Source organism: Heterodontus francisci, chromosome 1 (assembly GCF_036365525.1).
Source record: "Heterodontus francisci isolate sHetFra1 chromosome 1, sHetFra1.hap1, whole genome shotgun sequence".
NCBI lineage: Eukaryota > Metazoa > Chordata > Chondrichthyes > Heterodontiformes > Heterodontidae > Heterodontus > Heterodontus francisci.
The window spans coordinates 171,349,148-171,362,190 of NC_090371.1; the positions used below are offsets into that span (position 1 = coordinate 171,349,148).

Here is a 13,043-nt window from a genome sequence, read left to right on the forward strand (position 1 = left end):
CAAAAGATTGGTATTGTGTGTGATTCAGGGCACCACACTTTGGTAAGGATGTGAAGGCATTAAGAGGGTGCAGAAAAGTTTCACGAGAATGGTTCCAGGGATGAGGAAGTTGATTTCCGTGGATAGATTGGAGAAGATGGAGCTGTGGGTTTTTGGAGTAGAGAAGATCAAGAGGAGATTTGATAGAGGTGTTGGAAATCACGAGGGGTGTGGACAGAGTAGATAGGGAGAAAGAGTTGCCGTTGGCGGAAGGACAGAGAAGCAGGGGCACCGATTGAAAGTGATTGGCAAAAGAAGCAACGGCGACATGAGGAAAAAGTTTTTTACGCAGTGAGTTGATAGCAAGCGGAATGCAATGCCTGAGAGTGTGCTGGAGGCAGATTGAATGGTGGCTTTGAAAAAGGAATTGGACAATGACGTGTGGAGAAGATATTTGCAGGGCTACAGGGAAAAAGTAGGGCGGTGGAGCTAGGTGATTAGCCCTTGCAGAGAGCTGTGATGGACACAATGGGCGGAATGGCCTTGTTCTACGCTGTAACCATTGCATGAATGTGTCCTTGGATGAAAGGACACTGATGGCAAATGCTAGTGTTTGCAAATTAAACTTGAGGAAAAGCAAAGAAAACCCAATGAATTCTGTGATTGCATTGGTGGTTCAGTGGTAGAATTCTCGCCTGCCACGCGGGAGGCCCGGGTTCGATTCCCGGCCAATGCAATGATACTCCTATTGCTATTTCCATCCTTCTTCCCCTGCTCTTTGCACTGCACCACCCCCACCCCTCCCCCCTGCCACATCGCAGCGTCTTTCCCATTTTGCTGCTACAACTTTTCAACATCTGCTTCACTGCACCCTTTTCTTTCATCTTACTTCAACACCTACAAATACACAATCCTCTTAAAACACCACTCATCCTTTCACTTATCTTACTGCCATCACATTATCAACTCTCTCCAATTCTCCACAGTCATCAGCTTTCACAAATATTCATCATTTAGCAAGAGCAAAACAAAATTAGCACAACTTGACACTTTTTCACCTTTCTCTCTCTTTTCTCTTCTCACTTCTTACCATCAAATCATTCATAGGCACAGCTTTTCTGCACACACTGCAATCGCAAGCAACAACAACAACAATGTGCATTTCCATATCACCTTCCATGTAGGAAAGTATCCCATGGCTCTTCACGCTGCTGTATTAAAGCAGAAATGGGACGTGGCAGGGTTTCACTCTGCTTCTTTCCAGAGTCAATTCAGAGCTTCACACCTGATTTACATGACAGGTCTTAGAGTTGGTAGCAAACTGCAAGTGTCATTGTAAATGCGTAAGCTCTCCACTTAACCGGCTCAGCTGGAAGGCGAACAATGCCAGCTTCTGCAATCATTCCGTCGAGCTGAAGTCCCACATCCTAATGTGATCCTAGTAAAACTCTCCTTTCCCTCACTTCAAGACTGTGACGTCCAGCCAAAATGATGGTACCCAAAATTGTACAGCAGCGTCGTGGGTCTTGCCTCTCGTAGCCTCGTGGTCGTGTTGTTGAGCTGCTAATGCATACAGTCGTGCCCATGATCTATGCATCTGAGTACGAATCCCGCTCTGGTCTTTGCATAGATGTGTTAATTTAATAGAAGCAGGTCCCAACTGACACTGGAATGAAACAAAGTCAGAATGGATGCTGGTAGTATGTCTCAGTCTACTTAGCTTCAATGCCACCTCTGCCTTTCCCTGCTTCTTTGTGACAAAATTGCCAGGAATTCTATGTGCCAATCTTATTGAGCAGTCCCTCTTTGAGCTGTAAGTAAAGGTGTGTAACTGTGCCTTTTGCTAGGGAGGACCTGTTTTCCGTCAAGCAGTTGAAGTGCCACCTTGGCCCCGTGCTCCCACTATTAAACCTGGATGTGAACAAAGGTAGTGGCTTGAAGATGTTGACATATTGCATGAAATGATATTGCAGTGGTGTGAAGTGTTAGTAAAGAGACAGGCTGCTGTGACGGTTGGGCATGATCTTTGCAAATTGTAGGCCTTTTTAAAATGATGAGTTTAAAGCAGAGGTGTATTGGGCGAGAAGCAGATTGTATGTTTGGAGAAAGTGTAGTGTAGTTGTGTTAGAAGAAGTTTGAAAGATGGAAATGTGGTTATGAATGAAATGGAGGTGTGCAGCAGCCTGCGAGGTTTCTGTGGTGTTGCGGGCGCAAGATTTCATGATGAAATGTGTTGCAGCCTAGGGAATGTGTTAGCAGCCCTGCTTTTCCTGATATGTATTAATGACCTGGACTCGGGTGTACAGGCCACAAATTCAAAATTTGCAGATGACACAAAACTTGGAAGTACTGTGAACTGTGAGGAGGATTGTGATCAACTTCAAGAGGACATAGACAGGCTGGTGGAATGGGCAGACGAGTGGCAGATGAAATTTAATGCAGAGAAGTGTGAAGTGATTCGTGTTGGTAGGAAGAACGAGGAGTGGCAATCTCAAATCAAGGGTACTGTTCGAAATGGGGTGCAGGAGCCGAGGGACCTGGGGGTATATGTGCACAAATGATTGAAGGTGGCAGGGCAGGTTGAGAAAGCTGTTCATAAAGCATATGGGATCCTGGCTCTTATAAGTAGGGGGATAGAGCACAAAAGCAAGGAAGTTATGATAAACCTGTGCAAAAGATTGGTATTGTGTGTGATTCAGGGCACCACACTTTGGTAAGGATGTGAAGGCATTAAGAGGGTGCAGAAAAGTTTCACGAGAATGGTTCCAGGGATGAGGAAGTTGATTTCCGTGGATAGATTGGAGAAGATGGAGCTGTGGGTTTTTGGAGTAGAGAAGATCAAGAGGAGATTTGATAGAGGTGTTGGAAATCACGAGGGGTGTGGACAGAGTAGATAGGGAGAAAGCGTTGCCGTTGGCGGAAGGACGGAGAAGCAGGGGCACCGATTGAAAGTGATTGGCAAAAGAAGCAACGGCGACATGAGGAAAAAGTTTTTTCCGCAGCGAGTTGATAGCAAGCGGAATGCAATGCCTGAGAGTGTGCTGGAGGCAGATTGAATGGTGGCTTTGAAAAAGGAATTGGACAATGACGTGTGGAGAAGATATTTGCAGGGCTACAGGGAAAAAGTAGGGCGGTGGAGCTAGGTGATTAGCCCTTGCAGAGAGCTGTGATGGACACAATGGGCGGAATGGCCTTGTTCTACGCTGTAACCATTGCATGAATGTGTCCTTGGATGAAAGGACACTGATGGCAAATGCTAGTGTTTGCAAATTAAACTTGAGGAAAAGCAAAGAAAACCCAATGAATTCTGTGATTGCATTGGTGGTTCAGTGGTAGAATTCTCGCCTGCCACGCGGGAGGCCCGGGTTCGATTCCCGGCCAATGCAATGATGCTCCTATTGCTATTTCCATCCTTCTTCCCCTGCTCTTTGCACTGCACCACCCCCACCCCTCCCCCCTGCCACATCGCAGCGTCTTTCCCATTTTGCTGCTACAACTTTTCAACATCTGCTTCACTGCACCCTTTTCTTTCATCTTACTTCAACACCTACAAATACACAATCCTCTTAAAACACCACTCATCCTTTCACTTATCTTACTGCCATCACATTATCAACTCTCTCCAATTCTCCACAGTCATCAGCTTTCACAAATATTCATCATTTAGCAAGAGCAAAACAAAATTAGCACAACTTGACACTTTTTCACCTTTCTCTCTCTTTTCAAAGCCATCTCACTTCTTACCATCAAATCATTCATAGGCACAGCTTTTCTGCACACACTGCAATCGCAAGCAACAACAACAACAATGTGCATTTCCATATCACCTTCCATGTAGGAAAGTATCCCATGGCTCTTCACGCTGCTGTATTAAAGCAGAAATGGGACGTGGCAGGGTTTCACTCTGCTTCTTTCCAGAGTCAATTCAGAGCTTCACACCTGATTTACATGACAGGTCTTAGAGTTGGTAGCAAACTGCAAGTGTCATTGTAAATGCGTAAGCTCTCCACTTAACCGGCTCAGCTGGAAGGCGAACAATGCCAGCTTCTGCAATCATTCCGTCGAGCTGAAGTCCCACATCCTAATGTGATCCTAGTAAAACTCTCCTTTCCCTCACTTCAAGACTGTGACGTCCAGCCAAAATGATGGTACCCAAAATTGTACAGCAGCGTCGTGGGTCTTGCCTCTCGTAGCCTCGTGGTCGTGTTGTTGAGCTGCTAATGCATACAGTCGTGCCCATGATCTATGCATCTGAGTACGAATCCCGCTCTGGTCTTTGCATAGATGTGTTAATTTAATAGAAGCAGGTCCCAACTGACACTGGAATGAAACAAAGTCAGAATGGATGCTGGTAGTATGTCTCAGTCTACTTAGCTTCAATGCCACCTCTGCCTTTCCCTGCTTCTTTGTGACAAAATTGCCAGGAATTCTATGTGCCAATCTTATTGAGCAGTCCCTCTTTGAGCTGTAAGTAAAGGTGTGTAACTGTGCCTTTTACTAGGGAGGACCTGTTTTCCGTCAAGCAGTTGAAGTGCCACCTTGGCCCCGTGCTCCCACTATTAAACCTGGATGTGAACAAAGGTAGTGGCTTGAAGATGTTGACATATTGCATGAAATGATATTGCAGTGGTGTGAAGTGTTAGTAAAGAGACAGGCTGCTGTGACGGTTGGGCATGATCTTTGCAAATTGTAGGCCTTTTTAAAATGATGAGTTTAGAGCAGAGGTGTATCGGGCGAGAAGCAGATTGTATATTTGGAGAAAGTGTAGTGTAGTTGTGTTAGAAGAAGTTTGAAAGATGGAAATGAGGTTATGAATGAAATGGAGGTGTGCAGCAGCCTGCGAGGTTTCTGTTGTGTTGCGGGCGCAAGCTTTCATGATGAAATGTGTTGCAGCCTAGGGAATGTGTTAGCAGCCCTGCTTTTCCTGATATGTATTAATGACCTGGACTCGGGTGTACAGGCCACAAATTCAAAATTTGCAGATGACACAAAACTTGGAAGTACTGTGAACTGTGAGGAGGATTGTGATCAACTTCAAGAGGACATGGACAGGCTGGTGGAATGGGCGGACGAGTGGCAGATGAAATTTAATGCAGAGAAGTGTGAAGTGATTCGTGTTGGTAGGAAGAACGAGGAGTGGCAATCTCAAATCAAGGGTACCGTTCGAAATGGGGTGCAGGAGCTGAGGGACCTGGGGGTATATGTGCACAAATGATTGAAGGTGGCAGGGCAGGTTGAGATAGCTGTTCATAAAGCATATGGGATCCTGGCTCTTATAAGTAGGGGGATAGAGCACAAAAGCAAGGAAGTTATGATAAACCTGTGCAAAAGATTGGTATTGTGTGTGATTCAGGGCACCACACTTTGGTAAGGATGTGAAGGCATTAAGAGGGTGCAGAAAAGTTTCACGAGAATGGTTCCAGGGATGAGGAAGTTGATTTCCGTGGATAGATTGGAGAAGATGGAGCTGTGGGTTTTTGGAGTAGAGAAGATCAAGAGGAGATTTGATAGAGGTGTTGGAAATCACGAGGGGTGTGGACAGAGTAGATAGGGAGAAAGAGTTGCCGTTGGCGGAAGGACAGAGAAGCAGGGGCACCGATTGAAAGTGATTGGCAAAAGAAGCAACGGCGACATGAGGAAAAAGTTTTTTCGGCAGCGAGTTGATAGCAAGCGGAATGCAATGCCTGAGAGTGTGCTGGAGGCAGATTGAATGGTGGCTTTGAAAAAGGAATTGGACAATGACGTGTGGAGAAGATATTTGCAGGGCTACAGGGAAAAAGTAGGGCGGTGGAGCTGGGTGATTAGCCCTTGCAGAGAGCTGTGATGGACACAATGGGCGGAATGGCCTTGTTCTACGCTGTAACCATTGCATGAATGTGTCCTTGGATGAAAGGACACTGATGGCAAATGCTAGTGTTTGCAAATTAAACTTGAGGAAAAGCAAAGAAAACCCAATGAATTCTGTGATTGCATTGGTGGTTCAGTGGTAGAATTCTCGCCTGCCACGCGGGAGGCCCGGGTTTGATTCCCGGCCAATGCAATGATACTCCTATTGCTATTTCCATCCTTCTTCCCCTGCTCTTTGCACTGCACCACCCCCACCCCTCCCCCCTGCCACATCGCAGCGTCTTTCCCATTTTGCTGCTACAACTTTTCAACATCTGCTTCACTGCACCCTTTTCTTTCATCTTACTTCAACACCTACAAATACACAATCCTCTTAAAACACCACTCATCCTTTCACTTATCTTACTGCCATCACATTATCAACTCTCTCCAATTCTCCACAGTCATCAGCTTTCACAAATATTCATCATTTAGCAAGAGCAAAACAAAATTAGCACAACTTGACACTTTTTCACCTTTCTCTCTCTTTTCTCTTCTCACTTCTTACCATCAAATCATTCATAGGCACAGCTTTTCTGCACACACTGCAATCGCAAGCAACAACAACAACAATGTGCATTTCCATATCACCTTCCATGTAGGAAAGTATCCCATGGCTCTTCACGCTGCTGTATTAAAGCAGAAATGGGACGTGGCAGGGTTTCACTCTGCTTCTTTCCAGAGTCAATTCAGAGCTTCACACCTGATTTACATGACAGGTCTTAGAGTTGGTAGCAAACTGCAAGTGTCATTGTAAATGCGTAAGCTCTCCACTTAACCGGCTCAGCTGGAAGGCGAACAATGCCAGCTTCTGCAATCATTCCGTCGAGCTGAAGTCCCACATCCTAATGTGATCCTAGTAAAACTCTCCTTTCCCTCACTTCAAGACTGTGACGTCCAGCCAAAATGATGGTACCCAAAATTGTACAGCAGCGTCGTGGGTCTTGCCTCTCGTAGCCTCGTGGTCGTGTTGTTGAGCTGCTAATGCATACAGTCGTGCCCATGATCTATGCATCTGAGTACGAATCCCGCTCTGGTCTTTGCATAGATGTGTTAATTTAATAGAAGCAGGTCCCAACTGACACTGGAATGAAACAAAGTCAGAATGGATGCTGGTAGTATGTCTCAGTCTACTTAGCTTCAATGCCACCTCTGCCTTTCCCTGCTTCTTTGTGACAAAATTGCCAGGAATTCTATGTGCCAATCTTATTGAGCAGTCCCTCTTTGAGCTGTAAGTAAAGGTGTGTAACTGTGCCTTTTGCTAGGGAGGACCTGTTTTCCGTCAAGCAGTTGAAGTGCCACCTTGGCCCCGTGCTCCCACTATTAAACCTGGATGTGAACAAAGGTAGTGGCTTGAAGATGTTGACATATTGCATGAAATGATATTGCAGTGGTGTGAAGTGTTAGTAAAGAGACAGGCTGCTGTGACGGTTGGGCATGATCTTTGCAAATTGTAGGCCTTTTTAAAATGATGAGTTTAAAGCAGAGGTGTATTGGGCGAGAAGCAGATTGTATGTTTGGAGAAAGTGTAGTGTAGTTGTGTTAGAAGAAGTTTGAAAGATGGAAATGTGGTTATGAATGAAATGGAGGTGTGCAGCAGCCTGCGAGGTTTCTGTGGTGTTGCGGGCGCAAGATTTCATGATGAAATGTGTTGCAGCCTAGGGAATGTGTTAGCAGCCCTGCTTTTCCTGATATGTATTAATGACCTGGACTCGGGTGTACAGGCCACAAATTCAAAATTTGCAGATGACACAAAACTTGGAAGTACTGTGAACTGTGAGGAGGATTGTGATCAACTTCAAGAGGACATAGACAGGCTGGTGGAATGGGCAGACGAGTGGCAGATGAAATTTAATGCAGAGAAGTGTGAAGTGATTCGTGTTGGTAGGAAGAACGAGGAGTGGCAATCTCAAATCAAGGGTACTGTTCGAAATGGGGTGCAGGAGCCGAGGGACCTGGGGGTATATGTGCACAAATGATTGAAGGTGGCAGGGCAGGTTGAGAAAGCTGTTCATAAAGCATATGGGATCCTGGCTCTTATAAGTAGGGGGATAGAGCACAAAAGCAAGGAAGTTATGATAAACCTGTGCAAAAGATTGGTATTGTGTGTGATTCAGGGCACCACACTTTGGTAAGGATGTGAAGGCATTAAGAGGGTGCAGAAAAGTTTCACGAGAATGGTTCCAGGGATGAGGAAGTTGATTTCCGTGGATAGATTGGAGAAGATGGAGCTGTGGGTTTTTGGAGTAGAGAAGATCAAGAGGAGATTTGATAGAGGTGTTGGAAATCACGAGGGGTGTGGACAGAGTAGATAGGGAGAAAGCGTTGCCGTTGGCGGAAGGACGGAGAAGCAGGGGCACCGATTGAAAGTGATTGGCAAAAGAAGCAACGGCGACATGAGGAAAAAGTTTTTTCGGCAGCGAGTTGATAGCAAGCGGAATGCAATGCCTGAGAGTGTGCTGGAGGCAGATTGAATGGTGGCTTTGAAAAAGGAATTGGACAATGACGTGTGGAGAAGATATTTGCAGGGCTACAGGGAAAAAGTAGGGCGGTGGAGCTAGGTGATTAGCCCTTGCAGAGAGCTGTGATGGACACAATGGGCGGAATGGCCTTGTTCTACGCTGTAACCATTGCATGAATGTGTCCTTGGATGAAAGGACACTGATGGCAAATGCTAGTGTTTGCAAATTAAACTTGAGGAAAAGCAAAGAAAACCCAATGAATTCTGTGATTGCATTGGTGGTTCAGTGGTAGAATTCTCGCCTGCCACGCGGGAGGCCCGGGTTCGATTCCCGGCCAATGCAATGATGCTCCTATTGCTATTTCCATCCTTCTTCCCCTGCTCTTTGCACTGCACCACCCCCACCCCTCCCCCCTGCCACATCGCAGCGTCTTTCCCATTTTGCTGCTACAACTTTTCAACATCTGCTTCACTGCACCCTTTTCTTTCATCTTACTTCAACACCTACAAATACACAATCCTCTTAAAACACCACTCATCCTTTCACTTATCTTACTGCCATCACATTATCAACTCTCTCCAATTCTCCACAGTCATCAGCTTTCACAAATATTCATCATTTAGCAAGAGCAAAACAAAATTAGCACAACTTGACACTTTTTCACCTTTCTCTCTCTTTTCAAAGCCATCTCACTTCTTACCATCAAATCATTCATAGGCACAGCTTTTCTGCACACACTGCAATCGCAAGCAACAACAACAACAATGTGCATTTCCATATCACCTTCCATGTAGGAAAGTATCCCATGGCTCTTCACGCTGCTGTATTAAAGCAGAAATGGGACGTGGCAGGGTTTCACTCTGCTTCTTTCCAGAGTCAATTCAGAGCTTCACACCTGATTTACATGACAGGTCTTAGAGTTGGTAGCAAACTGCAAGTGTCATTGTAAATGCGTAAGCTCTCCACTTAACCGGCTCAGCTGGAAGGCGAACAATGCCAGCTTCTGCAATCATTCCGTCGAGCTGAAGTCCCACATCCTAATGTGATCCTAGTAAAACTCTCCTTTCCCTCACTTCAAGACTGTGACGTCCAGCCAAAATGATGGTACCCAAAATTGTACAGCAGCGTCGTGGGTCTTGCCTCTCGTAGCCTCGTGGTCGTGTTGTTGAGCTGCTAATGCATACAGTCGTGCCCATGATCTATGCATCTGAGTACGAATCCCGCTCTGGTCTTTGCATAGATGTGTTAATTTAATAGAAGCAGGTCCCAACTGACACTGGAATGAAACAAAGTCAGAATGGATGCTGGTAGTATGTCTCAGTCTACTTAGCTTCAATGCCACCTCTGCCTTTCCCTGCTTCTTTGTGACAAAATTGCCAGGAATTCTATGTGCCAATCTTATTGAGCAGTCCCTCTTTGAGCTGTAAGTAAAGGTGTGTAACTGTGCCTTTTACTAGGGAGGACCTGTTTTCCGTCAAGCAGTTGAAGTGCCACCTTGGCCCCGTGCTCCCACTATTAAACCTGGATGTGAACAAAGGTAGTGGCTTGAAGATGTTGACATATTGCATGAAATGATATTGCAGTGGTGTGAAGTGTTAGTAAAGAGACAGGCTGCTGTGACGGTTGGGCATGATCTTTGCAAATTGTAGGCCTTTTTAAAATGATGAGTTTAGAGCAGAGGTGTATCGGGCGAGAAGCAGATTGTATATTTGGAGAAAGTGTAGTGTAGTTGTGTTAGAAGAAGTTTGAAAGATGGAAATGAGGTTATGAATGAAATGGAGGTGTGCAGCAGCCTGCGAGGTTTCTGTTGTGTTGCGGGCGCAAGCTTTCATGATGAAATGTGTTGCAGCCTAGGGAATGTGTTAGCAGCCCTGCTTTTCCTGATATGTATTAATGACCTGGACTCGGGTGTACAGGCCACAAATTCAAAATTTGCAGATGACACAAAACTTGGAAGTACTGTGAACTGTGAGGAGGATTGTGATCAACTTCAAGAGGACATGGACAGGCTGGTGGAATGGGCGGACGAGTGGCAGATGAAATTTAATGCAGAGAAGTGTGAAGTGATTCGTGTTGGTAGGAAGAACGAGGAGTGGCAATCTCAAATCAAGGGTACCGTTCGAAATGGGGTGCAGGAGCTGAGGGACCTGGGGGTATATGTGCACAAATGATTGAAGGTGGCAGGGCAGGTTGAGATAGCTGTTCATAAAGCATATGGGATCCTGGCTCTTATAAGTAGGGGGATAGAGCACAAAAGCAAGGAAGTTATGATAAACCTGTGCAAAAGATTGGTATTGTGTGTGATTCAGGGCACCACACTTTGGTAAGGATGTGAAGGCATTAAGAGGGTGCAGAAAAGTTTCACGAGAATGGTTCCAGGGATGAGGAAGTTGATTTCCGTGGATAGATTGGAGAAGATGGAGCTGTGGGTTTTTGGAGTAGAGAAGATCAAGAGGAGATTTGATAGAGGTGTTGGAAATCACGAGGGGTGTGGACAGAGTAGATAGGGAGAAAGAGTTGCCGTTGGCGGAAGGACAGAGAAGCAGGGGCACCGATTGAAAGTGATTGGCAAAAGAAGCAACGGCGACATGAGGAAAAAGTTTTTTACGCAGTGAGTTGATAGCAAGCGGAATGCAATGCCTGAGAGTGTGCTGGAGGCAGATTGAATGGTGGCTTTGAAAAAGGAATTGGACAATGACGTGTGGAGAAGATATTTGCAGGGCTACAGGGAAAAAGTAGGGCGGTGGAGCTAGGTGATTAGCCCTTGCAGAGAGCTGTGATGGACACAATGGGCGGAATGGCCTTGTTCTACGCTGTAACCATTGCATGAATGTGTCCTTGGATGAAAGGACACTGATGGCAAATGCTAGTGTTTGCAAATTAAACTTGAGGAAAAGCAAAGAAAACCCAATGAATTCTGTGATTGCATTGGTGGTTCAGTGGTAGAATTCTCGCCTGCCACGCGGGAGGCCCGGGTTCGATTCCCGGCCAATGCAATGATACTCCTATTGCTATTTCCATCCTTCTTCCCCTGCTCTTTGCACTGCACCACCCCCACCCCTTCCCCCTGCCACATCGCAGCGTCTTTCCCATTTTGCTGCTACAACTTTTCAACATCTGCTTCACTGCACCCTTTTCTTTCATCTTACTTCAACACCTACAAATACACAATCCTCTTAAAACACCACTCATCCTTTCACTTATCTTACTGCCATCACATTATCAACTCTCTCCAATTCTCCACAGTCATCAGCTTTCACAAATATTCATCATTTAGCAAGAGCAAAACAAAATTAGCACAACTTGACACTTTTTCACCTTTCTCTCTCTTTTCTCTTCTCACTTCTTACCATCAAATCATTCATAGGCACAGCTTTTCTGCACACACTGCAATCGCAAGCAACAACAACAACAATGTGCATTTCCATATCACCTTCCATGTAGGAAAGTATCCCATGGCTCTTCACGCTGCTGTATTAAAGCAGAAATGGGACGTGGCAGGGTTTCACTCTGCTTCTTTCCAGAGTCAATTCAGAGCTTCACACCTGATTTACATGACAGGTCTTAGAGTTGGTAGCAAACTGCAAGTGTCATTGTAAATGCGTAAGCTCTCCACTTAACCGGCTCAGCTGGAAGGCGAACAATGCCAGCTTCTGCAATCATTCCGTCGAGCTGAAGTCCCACATCCTAATGTGATCCTAGTAAAACTCTCCTTTCCCTCACTTCAAGACTGTGACGTCCAGCCAAAATGATGGTACCCAAAATTGTACAGCAGCGTCGTGGGTCTTGCCTCTCGTAGCCTCGTGGTCGTGTTGTTGAGCTGCTAATGCATACAGTCGTGCCCATGATCTATGCATCTGAGTACGAATCCCGCTCTGGTCTTTGCATAGATGTGTTAATTTAATAGAAGCAGGTCCCAACTGACACTGGAATGAAACAAAGTCAGAATGGATGCTGGTAGTATGTCTCAGTCTACTTAGCTTCAATGCCACCTCTGCCTTTCCCTGCTTCTTTGTGACAAAATTGCCAGGAATTCTATGTGCCAATCTTATTGAGCAGTCCCTCTTTGAGCTGTAAGTAAAGGTGTGTAACTGTGCCTTTTGCTAGGGAGGACCTGTTTTCCGTCAAGCAGTTGAAGTGCCACCTTGGCCCCGTGCTCCCACTATTAAACCTGGATGTGAACAAAGGTAGTGGCTTGAAGATGTTGACATATTGCATGAAATGATATTGCAGTGGTGTGAAGTGTTAGTAAAGAGACAGGCTGCTGTGACGGTTGGGCATGATCTTTGCAAATTGTAGGCCTTTTTAAAATGATGAGTTTAAAGCAGAGGTGTATTGGGCGAGAAGCAGATTGTATGTTTGGAGAAAGTGTAGTGTAGTTGTGTTAGAAGAAGTTTGAAAGATGGAAATGTGGTTATGAATGAAATGGAGGTGTGCAGCAGCCTGCGAGGTTTCTGTGGTGTTGCGGGCGCAAGATTTCATGATGAAATGTGTTGCAGCCTAGGGAATGTGTTAGCAGCCCTGCTTTTCCTGATATGTATTAATGACCTGGACTCGGGTGTACAGGCCACAAATTCAAAATTTGCAGATGACACAAAACTTGGAAGTACTGTGAACTTTGAGGAGGATTGTGATCAACTTCAGGAGGACATAGACAGGCTGGTGGAATGGGCGGACGAGTGGCAGATGAAATTTAATGCAGAGAAGTGTGAAGTG

At 45.5% G+C, this 13,043-nt stretch overlaps 5 non-coding genes across 5 annotated transcripts; all 5 read left to right on the forward strand.

The window, feature by feature from the left end:
- The first annotated feature begins 644 nt into the window (after nt 1-644).
- trnag-gcc (transfer RNA glycine (anticodon GCC)) lies at nt 645-715 on the forward strand. Its single transcript has one exon. It is a non-coding gene; the product is annotated as a tRNA-Gly (tRNA).
- A 2,579-nt stretch (nt 716-3,294) lies between these two features.
- On the forward strand, nt 3,295-3,365 carry trnag-gcc (transfer RNA glycine (anticodon GCC)). Its single transcript has one exon. It is a non-coding gene; the product is annotated as a tRNA-Gly (tRNA).
- Nucleotides 3,366-5,948: 2,583 nt separating this feature from the next.
- trnag-gcc (transfer RNA glycine (anticodon GCC)) lies at nt 5,949-6,019 on the forward strand. The gene has a single exon. It is a non-coding gene; the product is annotated as a tRNA-Gly (tRNA).
- Nucleotides 6,020-8,598: 2,579 nt separating this feature from the next.
- Nucleotides 8,599-8,669, forward strand: trnag-gcc (transfer RNA glycine (anticodon GCC)). Its single transcript has one exon. It is a non-coding gene; the product is annotated as a tRNA-Gly (tRNA).
- Nucleotides 8,670-11,252: 2,583 nt separating this feature from the next.
- On the forward strand, nt 11,253-11,323 carry trnag-gcc (transfer RNA glycine (anticodon GCC)). The gene has a single exon. It is a non-coding gene; the product is annotated as a tRNA-Gly (tRNA).
- The last annotated feature ends 1,720 nt before the right edge of the window (nt 11,324-13,043 follow it).